General features: G+C 34.3%; 1 long non-coding RNA gene across 1 annotated transcript in view; it reads right to left on the reverse strand.

Moving 5' to 3' along the window:
* Window positions 1–15,025, reverse strand: part of LOC125613907 — a 39,850-nt gene extending 24,825 nt beyond the window's left edge. Inside the window, exon 1 of the long non-coding RNA XR_007344485.1 lies at window positions 14,858–15,025. This is a non-coding gene — a long non-coding RNA (uncharacterized LOC125613907). The remainder of the gene's footprint in view (window positions 1–14,857) is intronic.
* Between the last annotated feature and the right edge of the window lie 4,808 nt (window positions 15,026–19,833).

Below are 19,833 nucleotides of genomic sequence, written 5' to 3' on the forward strand. Positions count from 1 at the left end.
GAGAGAGAGAGAGAGAGATGCTGGGAATTGAACCCAGGGCCTCCCTGCATTCTAGGCAAGTGCTGTATCACTGAGACACACCCCTAGCCCTCTGGGAGAAAATCTAATAAAGATAGTCATTGGCTTTATTTTGGTCTACAATATTCATAGTATTATCAAGGAATAGTTATTTTAAAGAGCTCACTGCAATTCCTAGTTGTAGATCACAGCTCAAAAGCCTATGTACAGATAACAAAAAACTAGTTTTGTGTAAGGGAGGGAGGTGTTACATAAAACAACAAAACCAAAAATTTCCTACCCAAAATAAGACTAACGATGAAAATCCTCAAACTCAAAAAGGCAGCCATTATAGTCAACAATCAGAAGATGCTATCGTTAACTTAGATGAAATAACTATAACATAGCCTGAAAAAATTTAGTGTTTTGAGGCTGTTCAAAGGCCTAAATGAAAGCAGGGCTTCATTTTAAAAGAACTAGGAAAAAACAAAAAGAACTAGGAGGTTAAAATTAAGTTAAGAAAGAAAAAACATGCAATCAGTGGAATAAATTCTGAACAGGACAGAGAGTGAATTTGTCCATAATATAGTTTCCAGATACAGGGAAACAAACTATAAAAAGAACAGATAGAGTCAAGAAGGATAGATTGAGAGTCTCTGTACTAGTTATTTATCATTATATAACAAGGTACTCTAAAACTTAGTGGTTTAAAACATTTGTATCTTACAGTTTCTGTGGGTCAGGTTTTAGCTTAGTTATTCTAGCTCAGGGTTGGCCATGAAGTTGTAGTGCAGATGATAGTTGGGGATGTGGTTATGAAAACTGACTGGAACTAGAGAACCTATTTCACTTAGCTGTCTGCTAACATGAGGCTTTAGTTCTGCAAGGATTGTTTAATGGACACTTCAGTTCTTTACCTTTGGACTTCTGATGACATGATAGCTGTCTTCCCTCAGAGCACATGGTCTGAGGGAGAGAAATCAAGACAGAAACTGTATGTTTTAATCAAATCCCAGAAGTCACACTGACATATTGTATTGGTCACACAAACCTATTCTAGTATGTGTGGATGGGGAGTATACAAAGGTGTGATACCAGGAAGAATAGATGATGGGACCATCTCAGAGGCTGGTTGCCACACTCTGGCCTCCAAAGTTTCATGTTCCTCCATATGCAAAATACACTTACCCCTAACGGAGGCTTCTGTAATATTATGACATAGCCTGAAAACATTTAGAATGTTTTGGGGATGTTCAAAGACCTCAATGAAGGCATGGCTTCATTTAAAAAGAACTAGAAGTTTTGAAACAAGATTAAAAAAAAGAAGATAAATGTATATGAAAAATATAATTATTGAAACAATGTATATGAAAAATATAATTATTGAAATAAAAATGTAATCAGTGGAATAAATTCTGACCCACAGAAACTGAAAGTTACAAATGTTTTAAGCCACTAAATTTTGGAGTAACTTGTTATATGAAAATAGATAACTAGTACAGAGCCTCTCAATCTATCTTTCATGACTCTTATCTGTATCTGGAAACTACATTATGAAAAAATTTACTATATTATAATACCTTAAAGCCCAGAATGTCATCAGCTCATGCATTTTATTACATCGATTTTATGATTCTTCTGGTTTATGCCCCCATCAATTCTTGTCTTGATTATTGCCATATCTCCCTCCTAACTGGTTTCTCCGCTTCCTCCATTGTACCTGTGAAGCAAATATACACTGAAGCCACAGTGTGACCACCAGAACACAGAGCACAGAATGATTTTTTTATAAATGTAAGTCGACTCACATTTCAAAATCTCCACTGGCTTCCCATCTCACTCTTTTAAAAATGCTGCTATACAATTTTATGTATCATAATTCATTTAAAAATTTACACTTTATTATTATCCATTACTCTTTCTTTCCTTATTTTTTCCTTTTAAAAATTCTATTGGATATTAATATCTAATTTCAAGTTTCCCTGTCATTCGTGGAGGTCAAAGGAGGCCGAGGGATGTGTTTTCCATGTATAATTCTCATCATTTTACTAATACTCTTTCTAAATGACTTTGCTGCACATGAATTTCTTACAGGCAGGGTTTTTGTTTTTTTTTTTCCACGAGTCTATTGCCTTTAATAGATCAGTTTTTCTCATTTTCATCATGACAGATATGTGTGGTCTGGGGCTGTCATTGTATATTGGAAAAATGAGAATTTCTGTTGGCTTTAGATTTAAAAAGTGTCAGAAGCACTTCAATTTAATTCAGGCTTGTCATAAACAGCTGCAGCAGGGATCAGTAATTATAAAACCTATCCAAACCACCAGAAGTTACAGCGAGTTTTCATAGTGCGTGTCAAATAGGGCTTAATCCAAGGTGAGAAAGGAGAGAGGAAAAGACTGGAAATTTGCAGTGACTTTTCTTGCATTTTAGAAGATCAACAATATACATAATTATATATTAAAACATTATATGCTAGCTAAGTTTATAAAATTATCTAAAACATTTTTCACAAACCTTAAGAGCCATGTACTTAGGCACCACATTTTTCTCTGCTGTATAGAGGTATGTAATATACAATAAACTGCATTTATTTAAAGAATATGACTTGATAAATTTTGACATATGAGTATATATGTCTGATACCATCAAATTAATGAATTTATCCATCACTCTCAAAAATTTCCTCATGCCCATGTGTAAGTCTTTTCTTCTGTGTCTATCTCACAGGTATCAGTAATCAACCATTCATCTGCCTTTTGGCACTATAAGTTACTTTGCATTTGCTAGAATTTTAAATAAGCGAAATCACAGGGAAGTGAAAATCAAAGCTATAATGAGATTTCACCTCACCTCTGGTAAGAATGGACATTACCAAAAAGATGAAAGGTAACAAGTGCTGATGTGGAGGTGGAAAAAAAGGGAGCCCTTGCATGCTGTTGGTAGAAAAGTGTGAGACACCAACCTTGCACGTGACTGAGTCACTCCCCGGCTGGGTGATTGAGGCAGTCAGGCAGCAGCCAAGCCAATAGACTGCCCCGCCCTTCTTGGGTTTGAGGGACAGAGTCTTCCTGCATGTGGTATGTCTTCCTACAGCCCCATGGGTGGAGCTATGTTCCTTTGTAATATTACCCCTTGCCCTGTTTGGGATAGAATGTTCCATGGAAACACCTTTTGTGTGTCTCCTTATCTTACTGTGCCCTTCGGTATGGCCTTCCTAGATGTCAGTCAACCTGCTGACAGTGGACATCCTGAAGCTAGACTCAGCCCCTTGAAACCTGACCCCTTGCCTCATTTGAATAGCTTCTCCTCAATAAAAGGGGGTCAGTGCGTGCTCTCGCCATCACAGCAACCCCAAAGAAAAAGGTATTTCTGTCTCTTGTGTGGTTATTTCGTGCAGCCCAGTCAGCCCAGTTCAACTGGAGTGACCCCTGAGTGTTTTAATCGAGAACAGAAACCCCGCAGAAAAGTAAATTAGTATGACCATTATGGGAAACAATATGGAGATTAAAAACATTAAAAATTAAAAATAAAGCTACTATATGATCCAACAACCTCATTACTGAGCATATATCCAAAAGAAATGAAATATATGTCAAAGGCACATCTGCCCTCCCATCTTCACTGAAGCAGTCTTTACAATAGCCAAGATGGAAGCAACTAAAGTCTCCATCAATGTGGTACATTTGTCTACACCAATTACTATTTAGTCCTAAAAAGAATGTAATCCTGCTGTTTGTAGCGACGCAGATGGACTTGGAACTTATTTTGTTAAGTGAAACAAGGCACAGAAAAACAAAGTCCTACATTTTCTCACTTATATGTGAAACCTAAAGTTGATCTCATAGAAGTTGAAAGGAGAATGATTACTGGAGTCTGGGGAGAGTGGGGATTGGTGGAGAAAGGCAGATCAGGGGCTACCAAGTTGGATAGATATGAGCAAAAAGTCCTGGTGTGCTATTGCATAGTAAGGTGACTATAGCAACAATAATATACTGTATATTTCAGGAAGCTAGAAGGATTTTGGAAATTTTCACTACAAAGATTTGAGGATTTGACTCTCTTTAACATGATCTAAATATTATACAATGTATACTTGTATTGAAACATTACGTGGTCCCCTATTAATATATATAATTTTAATGTTTATGTATCAGTTAAAAATTTAAAAATACATAAAAATCACAAGATGGTACTTATGTCTATCTTCTGTCACATAACATATAACTATTTTGAGATTCATTTATGTTATTGCACCTGCCAATCATTTGTTCCTTTTGCAGAGTTATATTCCTTTCTATGACTATCCCACAGTTTATCCATTCATCTGGTAGTCTGCTTCCAGTCTGGCTATAACAGAAATGACTGCTATGACATTTACATCCAAGGCTTTGTGTGATCTATTGCTTAGACTATTAACCCTACATGAACATCTAAGGGTAGAATGGCTTGATGATAAGGTAGGTGTATGTTTATCTTAAAGAAACTGCAAAGCCATACCATATTACCTTTCAACAATTATACCTAAGAGTTCCAGTTGTTCTACATACTTGTTAACACTTGGTTTGATAGGTTTTTAAATTTTCGCTATTGTAATGAATGTCTTTCTCCTTTTTGTGTCTTTCAAACTAATTTTATCTGGGTAATTATTTTTCCTTTTAGGTTCTTATTTGCATCCATAGCATCTGATATTGAATTCACTAGTCTTTAACTTGGAGTAGAAGTTTGCTATTTTATCAGAGATGGAGTCTTTTTTGTTTGCTTACTTGCTTTACATTCTTTAATAGTGTTGTTTTTAGAAAAGTAGATTGCAAAATAACCAAAAACACCAATAAAAATCTTTATTAGCATGAGAGGAAGATTAACATTAAACAGAGATGAGAGGTGGGAGGGAAAGGGAGAGAAAAGGGAAATTGCATGGAAATGGAAGGAGACCCTCAGGGTTATACAAAAGAACATACAAGAGGAAATGAGGGGAAAGGGAAAAATAATACAAGGGGGAGAAATGAAGGACAGTAGAGGGGGTAGAGAGAGAAGAGGGGAGGGGAGGGGAGGGGAGGGGGGATAGTAGAGGATAGGANTTTTTTAAGGAATGAACTCCACGCAATGAATTTTCCTCTTAGAACTGCTTTCAATGTGTCCCATAGATTCCGATATGTTGTGTCTGTGTTTTCATTTATCTCTAAGAATTTTTTAATTTCCTCCTTGATGTCTTCTATAACCCATTGATCATTCAGTAACCTATTGTTTATTCTCCAAGTGATGTATGCTTTTTCCTTCCTTCTTTTATCGTTGATTTTCAGTTTCATTCCATTATGATCAGATAAGATGCATGGTATTATCTCTACACCTTTATATTGTCTAAGAGTTGCCCTGTGACATAATATGTGATCTATTTTTGAGAAGGATCCAACATGAATCCCATTTATACCCTCCAAACACTCTGCCATATCAAACAGATTTATCATAGTGCATGACTCTAAGCCAATTAAAATAAATAAGTTTGAAAATTCCTAGAATAGATAAATTCACAAAGTTACAGTTGACTTACTTGTTTCTAGGAATCCTTTTTAGTATGGGTATAGATCAGTGTTCACTGTCCATTTAGCCCAGGTCATTTCTGTCTCTCATTCTTTGAGTGCTGGTTACCTGATATGGACCTGAAGCATGTTTGCCCTCTGGTAACCTGTACAGGCATCGGGGTTATGCCAGCAAGTTTTTATATACACTGTGGGAAGATAAAGAGTCTAAGAAGTTAAATGATGTGTTCAAAGACATTAATTCAGACCGTTAAAGCCAAGACTTAAGTCCATCTCCTTAGACTCCAGGTGCTTTTATTTTTAAAAAATCATATCCTAAAACTGTCATCGGAGAATTATGTTATTTCTGCAGGAACTGAATCAGACTATAATTCACTTGCCTCTGGTCATGTAGATGATAATGTTAGAGCAGAGGTAGGAATCAGGTCTTCTGACCAAAATCCAGGGCAGTTTCCAATGCAAAAGGCCTCAACCTGGCTAATGCCAATTGACCAGTGACACTTCCTCACTCTCAGCCTAATGGCTCTGATCACACCTCCTTGACAATATTACTATATTTTAAAGTCTTGTACATGCTGTATGCATTCCTCTGATAATTGCTTGAATTACTCACACTGGAACAGCTCAGTTTTCCTCTATTATATCCCCAGGCTCTGGAGCATTGTGCCCACAGCTTGTGAATATTTAAAACTTTTCAATCCTTTTTGCTCCATACCCAGGCATTTTAGGCTTTGAAGGAAACCAGTGGGGGGAAAGTCATGCTTATTTATAAGCCATTTATTGATACTGATCTAAGAAGTCACCAAAGGAATAGAGATTTGGAAGAAGTTCTCACTATAACCAAGATATGTTAATTAATCAACTGTGAGACACTGACTTAGAGGCTTTAGGAGTTAATAGTCTTGTGTTGTAAAGGTTTCAGCACTGAGTTTAATTTTGTGGCCTTGTTTCCATTATCATCTCATCTAGAAAAAGACTTGGCTGCTTTACTTCTTGGGATGGCAGAATTTCTGTGAATTATCTAAAGAACCACACTGTGTCTGGTATTGTAGACGTTTCTTTAATTCTTTCAAAGCTACTTTTGAAAGGTATCCACTTGCATTTGGAGATACTAGTAAGAGATCTTAAAACTCCATGAGAGTCAGGTGATTTGAGGTTGGAACATGGGTCAGGCCTCAGGATGCAGGGTTACTGGGGGAGGTGGGGTTGAGGGGTTTAAGAAAACATCTTAAGTCAAAATTTAACATTTAAATAAACCTTGAATCATTCCTGTCCAAAGTATCTTTGTTGGATCATCATTTTGTTGCTTAAATGAATTTCAACCTTAAAGGAAATTGAATCAGGAAGGATTTTTTTTTTAAATCATAATTATCTTATTGTCATGCCATTTGAAAAGAATATTATCTTTCTGATTTGGGACAGGAGCATGAATATGGACAGTAACTAGGGAGTTTAAACCCTGGAACACCTAAGTGGTGAATGCAATTTGGCTAAGTGTGTGCTTTCTGTTCTTGTAGAAACAAGACTGGCTTCCATGAGGGATTACACTGGTGCCAATAGCAAAGCATCAATATCCACATTAGGGTTTTTGTTTTGTAAACACATAGTTGCCTCACTCAAGGAGATAGATCCCTGCCCTTTATAATATTCTAGCCTTTCTGGTTATTTTAATGCCTAAAAAGGCTGTAAACATCTTTTAAAACTGATTACACATAAATGATAGTTGCCTATGAATGATATTTGACTGCTAAGCCACATAAAATTATAAAACTGTTCCTGATTTTGTTCATTTTGGTTTTCATAATAGATAACCTATGGAATTGAAATTGTCTGCTCCTTTTGAGAAAACAATCTCAGTTAGTTTTCTGACTTTGGGGCAAGAGTCACTATAATATTGGCCATAATATATCACACAGTAACCAAATGTATATAACTATGCCCCAAAGTTAACTTCTGAAAGAGTGATTCCAACCTAAGGTCTGCAGGTGGATTTTAAGGTCTAAAATTGTATTGAGCTTTGAAAGGCGGCATTTCTTACAACATGATTTTGTACCACTCAGAGTTCCTGTGTCTAGAGTACTCAGCAGGCTCTTGGAAAATTTAGATAATGTGAGGTGATAACCTTGTTAGTTTATTACACATTTTAAGTGTAAAATAGATTAGTTTGCCAGAGAAATATACTACTCTCTATTCTAATCATATGTTCTTAAAGATTGTTAATGATTTAAGACTGCATTCACCTTTCTTCTTTAATATTTGATAATCATTAGGATGAAGCTTAAAGTGGTTCACCTATTTTTATGTCAGTCGTATACTACTGTTACATCTGCTGAATTTGGCTTTTTATTATTTTCAATATGAATCACATTACCAAAACAATCCACAAAAGATGAATATATATATATATATATATCAAGATGACAGTAATGTAAACATTACAATTCCAAATAGTATTTTAAATGCACATAGAAAACAATGCCCCCTCTGCCAATGTAGAATGTGAGGGTGTATGAGCTTAGATAAGAAATTATAAATTGTGATAACTTTTATAATAAAGAAATCAGGAATATAATAATGATTATTGAAATAAGGAATTATCTGAAAGTATCTCACCTTAGATCTCTCTTATAATCTTTGAAAAACATGGCATGAATCCTTAGAGATCTTCATGTCACTTTCAAATAAAGCACTGTGACTCCTCCAGTAAAATAAACTGTAAAATAGGCATAATGTGTTGCTTTCCAGAAAGGAATTAGTACGTGTTAATGTTAAAGGCAGGAAACAAAACAAAACAAAGCAATGGATCATTTAAAGTTATATTCCATGCAGGTAAAAAATAATATGTATTATGACAGGGCTGAAAAACTAGTAAAGATCACCTGAAAACTTAGTGATTTCTCCAGCACAGCTAACTAAAGCCCCATCCATTTTCAGGGATTATCAAATAATCTCTCCATGTTTGAGAACTAAACTGGGGAGTAGCTCTGCATACCCTCATTGAAAGATGAAGTATAAATTTGTTTTTATTGAATGTTCAGTAATCTGATGGGAATCGAATAAAAGTTATCCCTAAGCAAAAAAGGTCCACTCATACACTGTTGGTGGGACTGCAAATTGGTTCAACTACTCTGGAAAGCAGTTTGGAGATTTCTGGAAAAATTTGGAATGGAACTATGACCCAGTTATCCCACTCCTCATTATTTATCCAAAGGACTTAAAATCAGCATACTACAGTGATACAGCTACAACAATGTTTATAGCAGCAAAATCCACAATATTCAAGCTATGGAACAAACCTAGGTGCCCTTCAACAGATGACTGGATAAAGAAAATTTTACATATAACACATACACACACGCACACACAATGGAATATTACTCAACCATAAAGAAGAATGACATTATAACTTTTGACGGTGAAGAAATGAAACTGAAGACTATTATGTTAACTCAAACAAACTGGTCCCCAAAAGTCAAAAGTCAGATGTTTTCTCTGATATGAGGACAGTAATCCAAATTAGGGACAGAGGGGATAAAAAAATAGAGTAAAGATCAGTGGAGTAGACAAAGGGGATTGAAGGGGAGGGAGAAGAGATGGGATAAGGAAAGAACAATGGAATGAATCTGACCTAACTTTTCTATATACATAGGAATATCCCACAGTGAATGCCATTATTCTGTATATCCATAAGACACTCATTAAAAAAATAAACAAGTTAATAGCAGAAAGGTCAGTAGAGTAGAGGGAAGAGAATGGGGGAGGCAGGAGGGGAGGGGAAGGACAAGTACTGGGGACTGAATTAGAACAAATTATGTTCCATGCTTTTATCATTATATCAAAATGAATCCTAAGGTTAGGATAAAAAGAAAAATAAAAAGGAAATAATCTTAAAAATTCAGCAACAACAACAAAAGTCACCACTAAGAAGTCAGTCACCCCCTGGAGCTCGAGGTAGGCACAGGTATGGGTTTCAATTGAGTTACACATGGTGCAAGCACACCAAACTGAGCGATAAGTGAGGTAACCGCACAAGTCTAAGAAAGCCTCCTTATTCGGTTAAGGTGGAATAAGTGGGACTAGATTTATCCTCCTACCTGAAAACTTATATATATAAAAACACAAAATGTATGAAACAAAGGTTCTCAAGACACCAGGCATTAGGAAATTAAGGATATTGATCCTTAGAAATGGGAAAGAAATTATTTAAATGCTATGATCCTCCAAGGTTTTCACACAGAAAAAGATTCCAAGGACAAGGCTCAGGAAAGGAGCGCCTGCCCCCTTAGTAGAGGAGACTGCTGTGGAGGTTCTGAGGGGATAAGGGAGCTGGACTTTGAAGGGCAGAGAAGCAGAATAAAGACAGCTGCACAGAAAGAAAACCAGAAATCATCAGAGACTTTCCCTCAAATATTCAATTACTGATGATTTAGGGAATTACCCAAAGTTGGGGGTGGGGGGCAGAATACCCTAAAGAAGTATAGGGAACATTGCATGGAGCCCACACATCATTGGGAAGAGTGGTCGTTGCCAAAAGCCAGAGTGAGAAACCTAGCATTTATGGGTCATCATTAGTGGACAAACAACCCTAGATTAAATATCCTCTTCCTACCTGAGAAAACTTATAAGTTAGGCCCCAAAGGATTGAACAATTTACAAATAATTTATATGTCCCAAAATGAATCTCAAAAATATTTATAGGAATACAAAGCTCTCCAGTACCCTACAAGGGATAAATTACACTGCTTGAGATTCAAGTAAAATTACCAAGCATGCAGGAACCCATCCCGAGGAGAAACTTAATCAATGTAAATGAACTGAAAAATGACACAGATATTACATTTAATAAAAAGAACATTAAAAGATTGACAATGACCATATTCTATTTGCTGAAAAAGATGAAGGAAAGATTGAGCAAATAAAACTTTAAGGCATGAAATGACAATTTCTGAGATCAAAAACACAGAGAAGTATTAACAGAAGATTAGATGGTATGGCACAAAAGATTAGTGAATGTAAAGATATTGCAATTAGAAATCATCCATATAAAACATATAGAGAAAAAATATTTTCAGAGAAGATCATTGTGAACTTTGAGAAAATCCAAGAATCTAAATGTATGAATTAATTAGAGTCTCCTAAGGAGAGGTAAAGAAGGAGAACTTAAAAATAGATGAAAAATTTCCAAATTTGATGAAAATTACAGGAGAGTTAGTGAACCCCAAAGGCCCATCATAATCAAAGTGCTTAAAACTAGTAATGAAAAAACCCACAAAACCACTCAGAAAAATATATGCATTATCTTCAGAAGAATAAAGATAGAGATGACAGTAGATTTCTTATGAGAAGCGGTAGAAGCAAAAAGAGAAACAGTATCTTTAGAGTATGAAAGATAAAATGTCAACCTAGAATTTCATGCCCATCAAAATATTTCTCAAAAAAGAGGTTACAGACTTTTTTTTTAGACATATAAAAGTTACAACAGTTATTCATGCAGATATCTACAGTGCAAGACTTACGAAGAGAACTCCTTCAACTAGAAGTAAATTTTATCAGATGGAAACTTGAATCTATACCAAAAAAAAGAAATGAAAAAGAATTGATAGCAACCTGGGTAAACATAGGGACTTTCCTTTCTTAATATTTTTAATGAAGATAATAAGCATTCAAATATAAAACAATAATATATTTGGATTTGTAATATACACATGAGTAGAATGCATGAAAGCAGTAGGGCAAACTCTAAGTTGAAACTTCTGTAAAGAACTGTGTAAAACACTTCTAAATCAAATGATAAGCTATTGCATGGAAATAAGGTGTAGTAAATTAAAGGTGTATGATAAAGCAACAACTAAAATGGCATAACAAATGGTATAGGCATTAAGCCAAAAAAGCGATAAAATGAAATAATGAACAATGCTTAATTGATTCCAAAGACAAAAAAAGGAAAGAAAAGTGATAAAAGAACACATAGAACACAATCTTCAAGATGTTCTGTTTGAACTCAAATATACAAAAAAAATCACTTTAAATATAAATGCCTTAAACTTCCCAATCAAAAGGTAGAGTTTGATAGATCAGATAAGCTGGACATATAATTATATGCTGCCCATAAGAAACCTGCAACAATGTTTAAATATGAGGAGACAAGTTGGCAGAAAATAGCATGGCACTATAACATATGTGCCACAATAGTCCTAATTAAAAGAAAGCTGGTGTGGATATTTTAATTTTAGACATATTAGATTTCAGAAAGAATATAACCAGATATAAAGAGAGTCATTTTGGAATGTTACCAAAGATCAATTTATCAAGAGCACCAGTTTCTTAAAAATTTGTGTATATAGTAACAGAGTTCTAAAATGAATAAAACTGTTAGAACTGAAAGAAACTGACACACAATGATAGTTTGATAACTTTAGCATCTTTTCTCAATAATGGATAAGGCCAATAAACAAAAATTCAATTAAAATGTAATAATTTGAACAACATTATAGATCACATTGACCTATGTCATTTTATAGAATGTTCCATAAAACAACAGGCATATCAAATGCAAAAACAAAACAAAAATTAAAATTGACCACATTCAAACCATAAATCAAATCGAAGTAAATTTTAAGGGAGTTAATTCATACTTTGTTCTTTGAGCAAAACTGTATTAAATAAGTTACCAATAATAGAGGAAGAACCACACTATTTAACTAAATAACACACTTTAAAATAATCCAATCCAAAGCAGCAATAAAAATTGAAAATATTTTCAACTAAGTGGAAATTAAAACAGCATATCAAAATATGTGGGATGCAGCTAATGTATCACATAGAGGGAAATTTGTAGCACTAAACAATTTTATTAGAAAAGAAAAATTTTCAAATCAATAGTCTTAGCTTTCATCTTATTAAGAAGCCAGATTAAAAAAATTAAACAAAATCTCAATTAAACAAAATAAAGAAAATGATAAATATTAAAATGGAATCACTAATAAAGAAAACATAAGCCAAATAGAGAAAAGTCAATGAAAGTAAATGCTGATTATTTTAGAACTTATTAAAATACTGATAAATTGATAGACCTGTAGACAGAGTAATAAGGAAATAGAGAAGACAAATTGTTAATATCAGAAATGAGATGAGATAGGTGACATGATTACAAATTTTACAGATATTAAAAACTTTTTATGGATACATAATGACAAATAAAATGGACAAATTCCTTGAAAATGTGAACTTTCAAAGCTCACAAAAGAAACAAAGATAACCAGGGTAGCCCAAATATACTGAATAAATTGTGGTTAAATATTTAGTTTAAAACCTTTTTAGGGACATACAGCTTTAGCTCTGACTTGTAGTAAGCTTAGAAATCATAATTTCCATCCTCACAATGAGAAAAAACGGATGAACAGAAAATCAAAGATTGATTGTTCTTGGACCTATCAGAGAATTACAGTTTCAAGACAAGCTGCCACCCCCAAATCAGGAGAGCCAGGCACATCCAGAGAGATACAAACGCCCAAATCTGCTTACCTGGAGCCATAGACTTTGGAAGAAACAGATGGTAAACTTGATGAATTTCTGGAGACTGAGTATAAATTTTCATGAAATTAGTCCCAGAGCCATAGTCTTAGGGTGCTCCCCATACTTGCAGGTAGTCATTAGGGAATATAAATTAAAATCATAGTAAGACACTACCATACACTTGTTTAGAATGGCTGAAATTAAGAAGGCTGTTTACATCAAGTGCTGACAAGTAAGTGGATAAACTAGAACCCTCATACACTGTCTTAAGAATGCAAAACTTAGCTGGGCACGGTGGCACATGCTTGTTATCCTAGTGGCTTGGCAGGCCAAGGCAGGAGGATCACAAGTTCAAAGCCAGCCTCAGCAAAAGCAAGACACTAAGCAACTCAGTGAAACCTGTCTCTAAATAAAATACAAAATAGCGCTGGGATGTGGCTCAGTGGGTAAGTTTCCCTGAGTTCAATCCCCAGTATCCAGAAAAAAAAAAAAAAAAGCAAAATTTAAAAATTTAAATATGTGCCTTTCATATTATTTTATGATTCTATCTGTAAGTGTTTTCCCAAGAAAATGAAAGTGTATTCCCATACAAAGTCTTATACAAGAATGATCAAGAAGCCTCACTGGTTAGCCCCAAACTGGAAACAATTCTGAGTATCTATGAACAGCTTGTAAACTGTAGTACATTCTTTAAATGTCATACTACTCAACAATAAAAAGAAATCAAATGTTGGTAAGAAAAATAGCATAGATGAATCTAAAACTATAGGTCAATAAAAGAAGTAAATCAGAAAAGAGCTCATTATCTGTGATCCTATTTATCCAAGGATAAGGGAAATGCAAACTAATCTGTAGTAGCAGAATTGATCAGTGGTTGCTTAGGAATTTGAGGGTTAAGTGTGATTAAGAGAAAGAGATGATAAAGTAGTACAAAAAACTCTTTTGGATAATGAACATGCTAATTATTTGACTTACGTGATAATTTCATGGGTATCTAAATATGTCAAAATTTACAAAATTGTACACTTTAATTACATGGTTTGTTAAAAGAGAGAGAGACAGAGAGAGAGAGAGAGAATTTTTTAATATTTATTTTTTAGTTTTCAGTGGACACAACTGAAATATTTTATTTTTATGTGGTGATGAGGATCGAACCCAGCGCCCTTCGTATGCCAGGCGAGCACGCTACTGCTTGAGCCACATCCCCAGCCCCATATGATTTTTTAAGAAAAAAATACCTTAACAAAACTGTTCAAACGTTGTTTGGGGAATTGTTAAAAAAATCTGGACTCTTTGGAAAACAAAAAATAACTTCCTAAGGGAGACCCTTCTACAACCTATAGTACTATGACTGGCAGGGGAAAAAATACTTCTCAAAAAAGAATAGCTCACAGTAACAAAAATATTATAAGCCATTCTGTGAAAACAGTAAAGATTTTATCAAGACATTTCTCTGATGTGAAAGAATCTTAAAACATCAAGAAATAGTAAAATTGTCATTTGTAACAATAAATAAACATATTATGTCCAGTAAGATATAAAATGAATTTTAGATACAGTAAGATATAGTGATTTAAACTGTCCTGCCTTTGATCAGGACCTGGAAGCTAAAAGCAACTATTAAAAAGCACATCATTCTCCTTGTGAACTCTGAGTAGAGATAACTTAACAGCAGACACATTACCATGTAAACAATATATGAAAGGCTCCATTCTATGGAGATTTGAGTTTCAGAGAAGAAATGTTTTCTTTTTCCCAAAAAGATTGCCAGAAATACTTTAAGCACAACAAAGCAGCCTACTCACCTCTGATGCTCTCCACAGATTGGATTGTTTTGGAAAGGAGTCAAACGCTGTCTTAACACAGAAGCCAGAAGTCAGCATTTCTTGCACATATTCCCACAGTCACCTCCTGGCCTTTTCATCAGGAAAAAGCACTTAGAGAAACTCCAGCCCTAGATAAAAGAAAACCATAGATAGATGAACCAGTGCACTGAAACAACTCTGGATAACACAAAGTTTATCAGGAGGCTCTCGTTTCATATGAAATAGAAAGAGACTAAAATAACCAGGCAAAGCTTGTGTTTAGGAAAGACATGGGAAAATGTCATAGATGAGTACAAATTTAATATACATCTCTGCAGAAGGGAGCTCACATTTATTGGTCACTTGTGATTTATCTATCTATATATATATAATATACGTATATATACATATATACATATATAGTGCTAGATAAATCACATACATATATACATATGCGTATATATATGTATATGTGATTTATCTAGCACTATATATGTATATATGTATATTATATATGTGTATATATGTATATATAATTTATCTAGCAATATATATATATATGTATATATGTGTATTTATCTCACATAGATTCCTTCTTTTCCATGTGACAAGAGATAACAACTTTGGCTTAGCTGCCCTAATGAAATGGTATTTTTATAAAGTATCAAACACTTGCTGGTCACCACCAACGACTGTCATTTACTTGTTCATCTGCTTTCTGGACGGCTAGCTCTTTTAAAGTCAGGACTGTGACTTGCGCACTATGGAATTCCAGAGTTCTGAAGATTGTTAGACATATGGTATTAACTTAGTAAATGTATGTTGAATGACTGAACAAACATAAAAGTAGTCAGGCTGCACCGACTAGTTATGGTGTATTAATAACCTATGGAATGATCTGTAAAGTGAGTCCTTTTCTAGCAGGTACATGTGAATCTTCCGTAAGAAAAAGTAGATACTCTAACAGCAATCTGTGATTTGGATATAAATATCCTTCTTTGTAGACAATGAAATTGAAACCCAGGAGGATAAAGGAATTTTCCCAAGGTAACTCAGTATCTACTAAGTGATTGAGCTAGGATTCTCTAGCCAGTTCTGTTGGCCTCCAGAGCATTCCCACAGTCTTCTACACTAAATCCCCAGTAATGTTTCCATTTTACTTTCCGGCATCTGAAGATATCAACTCAAAGAGCTTCACAGAGAACTGTTTTCCAAATTGTGGGGCTCTGGGGGAGCAGGCAATGTCATTTCTGTATTGGGCAGTGAAAAATTCCACTATGATCTTAGAGACTTTGTTGTCCTCAGGGAACATAATTCCTGTCTCAGCTATTAAATTAATACCTGTTTTTGATGCTGACACAAACTCTTTCTGTTAGTCTCTGAAGAGTTTTCTTTTGCCAACAGAGTTACTTCAGAAATCACTTTAAAAAATTCAGATTTTTTTTTTTCAAACTGCATTGCTTTTTCCATGTTTATTAGTTTCTGACTCCCAACATATCCTGGGCTCCTTTCTTTCTCCACTCTGAAAGTTGGGCCACCTAAACCCAGCCTGTCCACCACGAAAAGTCCTCATCCACAGCTGACTTAGTGCACTGGTCTCCAGCACTGCCATCTCAGGAATCTGAGAATACACAGAACTGTTCTCCAAGTTTTAACCCTTTGACTTCTTCCCTTCCCTTCACAGTTTCATAAGACCTACTTTTCCTTACTTGCCACCTCAGTGATGCCTTTGTGTTCTCTTCTTGTCTTTTTCAGTTCTTCAATGCCTACTTAATAGTTCTGTATATAATAGTCTCTCTGTTGAAATAACTACAGCAAATTCTGTCTCAGAGCTGAATATTGATCCAGAAAATCTGCAAGAAAGCTTGGACTTTTTTTTTTCAGAAATCAAAAGCAGAGCTGTTATGGGTTGGATCTTACATGCCCCCCAAAGGCTCATATGTGTTAAAGGCTTGGACCCCAGCTGATGGTGCTATTGGGAGCTGGTGGAAAGTATATGAGGTGGGGCCTAATAGAAGGATAGTTGTCCTTGGGAATATTGGGACTTTGGCCCCTCCTCTCTCTTATTTACTTCCTGGTCACTGTGCTGTGAGCTCCTTTGTTCTACCATGCACTCTCAGCCATGATGTTTCTGCCTTACCATTGTCTCAAAGTGAGGAGGCCAAGTGACCATGGACTGTAACCTCTGAAACTATGAGCCAAAATAAATCCTTTCTCCTTTAAGTTGTTTATCTCAGGTATTTTGTCACAGCCATGGAAATCTCACTAAGCGAAGAACCACTGAATTTACTTAGAGCCTTAGTGCAATGGAACTTTGTTTTGGGCTCTAAATTTTATTTTTTCAAATGTCCAGGACAGATAGACTGATATGCATCATAGATCTAATCTTAGGTCATTTAAGCTTTGGTAAATTGTTAAGGTCTAGTTAGTTCAAACATGTTTCACTAGGGTTTGACCTCAGAGAAGGAAGAATTGTGAAAAGAGTATCTACTATATAATCATGACTTTGGGTAATTAAATAATCCTAAAGAACTTCTCAATCACCAAAAATTTAAAAACAAATGGTAATATTCCATATTGATGTAGCATTAGTTCTATTATACTAATTTAATTGTTTATAAAACTGATAAAATATGTAAGGGTGTCATTTAACTCACAGTTCCATGGGTGATTTGGTAAATCAGAATATTCCAACTTTAACAGAAATCTCAGTTTTAAAATATCTAGTTTTCAGAAATTTTTATTCCTGGGCATATACACAAACACTTATTCCTTACCAGTATGTCAGTTTTGTGATGAGCCTAGTATAACGTTTGATCACCTCCTTAATTTAGCCCTTTCCTTGGGCTCAGTAGTTATCTGTGTGCATCCATCTTCCTGATTAGAACTGAAGCTCCTATGAGCACAGAACAATTTTTTAATGTCTTTATATTCCTGGGATTTCACATTATGCTTGAAAAATTATAAATACTCAGTAATTATTTTTTTAAAGTGAAATGAGGAATTTCCCCTTCAAGAATAGAATTGTTTATAGGCCAAGATGGTCAATATTAAAATGCAAAGAATAGTCATTTAAAATCTTAGAAGATAGTTTTTTAAGTGAATAAATTTCCTTCGTGATACTAAATAACTAATAGTAATTGAAATGACTGGATAGACCCCCAAAGAACTTGATATTTTGTTGAAATCTGAGAAATGGATCTAAATTTGCAAATATTTCAAATGGCTCTCTAATATTGTAAGTTTTCCATAAATAAAACATACATTTTCCTATATGTAAGGCATAGATTTTTGCCCAAGTATATGCCAAAGCATGTAAATAATGCTATGAAAATCTTTTTTGATGAATTAATAAGTAAGGCATATTGCATTCTATTCTTCTTGATGATAATTGTAACAACACTATATAGTCAAAACAATGATATATTAATAACTTTCCTCTGTTTCTCTGTACATCATTAGAGTAAATATGGTATCTCCTGTGGTTGAATTCAATAGAATGGAATTTTAAAGAGAATCTTAGTAAGTATTGTTAGTTAAAAAAATGTCTATACTAGGGTTGCTTTTATAAAATAGGAATTCAATCTCAGTGGAGCTGAGGACAGGGAAAATAAGGGTGCAAAGTCAGTCAATAAGGGAACTCAGATCAGATCTGTAAGAAAGTGATTAGAGGCAATTTGTGATTTCAGATTCATGTGTAGACACTCAAGAAAAAATTTCTTGGTAAATAACGGTTTACACAGTAGTTATCACTGTAAGGCAGGAATTCAAATAGTTAAAGTAAATGATATCAGGGGGAAATGGATGAAAATTCAGAGAAAAACATTCTATTCATTGTACCTGAATTTTTGAAGTTTTTTTTTTTTTTTAATTTGTAATGGAGTGGACTAACCCATTGTATGGAAAACTGTGAGGTCAAAATGCTCTAAGAATAGTTTTTTTTACGTTACCACTCTAGACTGCAAAGGAATGGCATTTCTATTTTTGTTTTTGCCCTTTAATTTTGGATGTTCTTTAAGTTTTTAGCAGAATTCTGAAATCAAATGGAGAAAATTATATAGAAAAATGAAAAATATGTTGCTGTATTATAAAATATAAATGCGTATGATAATTTCTATCAGTGTTTGTCTCTCCTCTTTGCCCTTCTATTGATCGCTTCTGTCTAAATATATAAAAATTTTTATTTGCAGAATTGAATAAAACATATAAATATTTTTATATACAGATAAGGAAACTTCTACTATACATGTCTGACTCTTGAATTAATATAAATATGTAGTAGATGATATTCTTCTGGGAACATACTATGATATTTTATTCCATTGGTCAATTATTTTTGGAGAAACTTCGTGGAGAAAAACAGCTTCCTTGAGCAGGTAAAGTGAAGAGGGAGAAATTAATGTTCTGGTTTATACATTTGTAAAAGGTAAAGAGCCATTAGTCCTTTATAAGATTCTTATCTTTTACCCACCAAAGAGGATAATTTCTGCAGTCTTCACATCCAAAAATTTGGTCACACTGTAGCCTAGAAGGATATGTAAAAAAATAATTTATAAATCATCATGATTCATTAGTCCAGAACTATAGAATTTGAGAGCTAGAAGGCTTTTTTGTGATTCAGGCCAATTTCTTCAAAGCCAAATAGGAAAAATGAAACATAGAGAAGTCAAGTGGTTTGCCTAAGGTCATTCAGTTTGCTGATAGATTAGCTACTGAACAGAATCTCATAGGTAGAAGTAACAAACATTTGAAAAAAATCTTCATTTTGATGTATTACATTTATTTATTTGTTTTTCAAAAATGGATTAATGGTATTCTGGGTTCAATAAATTTCCATATAAATTTTAGAATCCATATGTCAATATCTGAAAAAAAAAAGGGGGTAGCTGGGATTTTGGTAGAGATTATATTCAAACTGTCAATTTAAATCTGTCAATCATCTTGACATCTAGTCTTCTGATCCATATATATGTGAT

This window comes from Marmota marmota, unplaced genomic scaffold (assembly GCF_001458135.2).
Source record: "Marmota marmota marmota unplaced genomic scaffold, marMar, whole genome shotgun sequence".
In the NCBI taxonomy this organism is placed as follows: Eukaryota; Metazoa; Chordata; class Mammalia; order Rodentia; family Sciuridae; genus Marmota; species Marmota marmota.